The sequence below is a fragment of the Acyrthosiphon pisum genome, unplaced genomic scaffold, assembly GCF_005508785.2.
Source record: "Acyrthosiphon pisum isolate AL4f unplaced genomic scaffold, pea_aphid_22Mar2018_4r6ur Scaffold_21459;HRSCAF=24040, whole genome shotgun sequence".
Classification (NCBI taxonomy): Eukaryota; Metazoa; Arthropoda; class Insecta; order Hemiptera; family Aphididae; genus Acyrthosiphon; species Acyrthosiphon pisum.
The window spans coordinates 1-3,353 of record NW_021770928.1 but is presented as its reverse complement, the minus strand read 5'-3'; the positions used below and the strand labels follow the sequence as shown (position 1 = coordinate 3,353).

The 3,353-nt window shown below is 28.4% G+C and overlaps 1 pseudogene; it reads right to left on the bottom strand.

Moving 5' to 3' along the window:
* Positions 1 to 418: 418 nt before the first annotated feature.
* Positions 419 to 2,079, bottom strand: LOC100570598 (annotated as a pseudogene).
* Positions 2,080 to 3,353: the final 1,274 nt, after the last annotated feature.

Genomic DNA, 3,353 nt, shown 5'->3' with positions numbered 1-3,353 from the left:
AAAAAATTGCAAACTTGGCAGAAGAAAAAGAAAGTTTGGTATGTTTGCAAAAAGAATTGGTCAAGCAGGAACTTGAACAAGGCAGAGAACTGCACAAATTAAAAATAAAACATTTGAATGAAGAGCATGAACTAAAAATGTTGGCTCTTCAATGGCTCTTCATTCATATGCGACATAAAAAAAAAAATACTTTCATCTTAAAAATCTTATATTAAGTTAGGTATATGTTTTAAAAAAAAGACAATTAAAATACCAAAAGAAAAATTAATCAAATTATAACTATTATTTTTATTAACTGTTAAATTTTTTAGTTATATCAACTAAATTTTACTATTTATTATTTTTTACTACTAAAATTATTACTATTGCTTGAAAGTTATGATTATTCTTTTGAAAAGTTATGAGTTACTTATTATTTTCAGAGTTGTGAAAAATATTCATTTACTAATCGGGTTCTAGCATTATTTTGCCGATTTTCTATAGTGGGTGTCATTAGCTCTGTCAATTCATCAGGTAATTGTATATCATCCATTGGCATTTCTTCGTTACAGTCAATTGCGATATTGTGAAGAACCGAACAAGCAACTATAACAGTTTGTATATTACAGATTTGCAATCTCATCCCTAGTGACAAAACTGGAAATCGTCGTTTCCAAACAACATAACAACGTTCTACAGGATTTCTAGTACGAATTTGAGATTCATTGTACAAGTTTTCTGGCCCTGCATGAGGGTTAAGGAATGGTGTGACAATATGCATATTGTTAGCATAACCAGAATCTGCCACTATTAAGCTATTTGCCCATTTTTGTGTAACATGTAAATCACGATTTATTTTTGAATGTGAAAATATTGTAGAGTCATGTGTTGAATCTGGCCAGCGAACAACAATATCCATAATTTTCAACTTAGGAGAGACTACAGTCTGGACATTAAGCGAAAACCATCCTTTACGGTTACGGAAATATTCTGCATTTGGTCCACCTTGAATTAAATATTTAATTTAAAAATAAGTAAATACTATGTGATATCGTCATACTATAACGATAGTAAGTAATAAGTATAAAGTCCCCATAAAAATCATTATAACCTTGAAATCAAAGTTTAAATCAAGTTTTTTGTTTAAATTTGTAAAAAATTAGACATTTAAACAAAGAATAACAATATTAACTACCTAGGTATTTATAGTAATTACTAATATTTTTTTGCAGAAACTTTTATGTCTATTATTTTAGATACACAATGACATTTTTAAAACTTTGAGTTTAGTTTTAAGCGAAAAAGTTTAAATTTATAAATAATATAATAAATGCAATGTTTTATTATAGACAATAGTTGCCAGTGGCATATCCAGGGGAAAATAGTTAAATAATAAAAAATTGTTAAGCACTATATGTATATATTTCATTTTTGTAACCTCCCCCCAAAAAAAAATTTGGATACCTCACTGATAGCTGCTGTGTCAATGCTACATTATTATACCACTTTATAAATATATACCTAAATAATTTATAGTATTACAATTAAGATAGGTTTTTTAACTACTGTAAATCATAAACTAGGTAGGTACCACATTTTGTACAACAATTATTTAACTCACCAGGGCTTTGAATTTTAATATGAGTACAGTCAATGGCCCCAATAACCAACAGAAATTTGGCTAAACCATAAAATTGTTTATGCAGCTCTTTTATTTCGTCATTTGTTTCTGGCATTTTAACTATTTGAGGACGAAGTTTTGCCAAGGCTACACTTACATCATGTACGATAACACATGCAGCAGATTTACTTACACCCATGAAATCTCCAGCACTAATTGAAAAAGATCCCGTAGCATAAAATCTCAGAGCTAATAATAATTTTTGTGCAGGTGTTATAGCATTATTTCTGTGCATAAAAAATAAGAGTATTTTATTTGTATTAATTTTTGAATAATGTAAATACTACTATGTACATTACCTGTCTGTATTTGAGGATATTGTAGGGCCAATCATATGTTATATCATCATAACAGTTTCTTTAGATAATCTAAAGCGATTTTTAAAATCTAGTTCATCCCAAGTCATAACATGATCAACCCTACTTCAGAGGCGGCTTGTAAGCACCTTCTACAGGCTGTGCCCCGGTAAAAAAATTTGGAGTGGGTGGGTGGGTGGTCAGTGGGTCAGTGCTCAGTAGTTTGGTTAAATGAAATTCAAAAGAATTTAATAGTAATATATAGGTAATAAATGTTGAGAAATGAGAACCGTATCTTATTCATATATTCCGTTTTAAAACAATGCCAATGTAATAGGTACTATCTATGTATATTATAATTTGATTAGATTAAAATATTATATATTAAGCTATAACTAAAATAACAGGACCAAGTATAACTGGGATAAGCACAGAATAATATATATTATTTAATTATTATATATAATATATTGACGTATTCTATAACAATATTATTATTACAAATCTGATATCATTAGCACGAGCGTTGCATTTTATCAAACATGAAAGTTCCCCCCCCCCCAATACTTCTATAAAAATAGATTATAATATACATTATAATTGTTCAACGAAAAATTAAATTTATTTATACCATATTATCTACATTATGTGCTGTTATCGAAAATTTGAAAGATAATATTTCCACCATTCAAACATTGAAACATTTAATGTATAATGTATATGTTATATAACTAATAACTATACCCTTAGTAGTTGGTAGTTACTATTTTTTTTTTATCGTTAGTACTACTGCCGTCTGCCACGATCCGCGAGTTACGACGAGTGACGTGTGTTAAAACTTTTTATTTTCATTTATTTTTGAATTTTGTGGCTTTGTGTTTCTTTTTGGTGTTATTTTTTCGCTCGTAATGTCTCCGTCGGAAAACAGCGAATTTTGTGTGTGTGGAAAAAATAGACACACAATGAATACAACAAATTGGACACGCCATTTAAATGCATGTAAAATTAAGAAAGCAAATCAGTCTAGTCCAAATATAGCTTCTTTCTTTACTTCGTAGTAAAAAACATGAATTAGAATATAATTCTAAAGACGAATCTGTAAAGAAAAATAAAACTACTTTAAGTATTGCTAAGTGTATTCATATTTTTATTATATATTATTGAATCAATTTGAATGTATAAAAATATTTTCAATTTCAGATCTTGAATTTAAATTGCAGCATAAAAATGAAACATTTAAATCGCAGTCCTCATCGACCTTTATACCACCTAAAGACAAAACAAGGTACCTATAATTAAGTATTTTATAATAATATTTTCCCATTGCACATTACACAAAATATAAATAAATGTAATATACATGTAGTGCTAGGGTCTATGCATGATAAACAAAAACC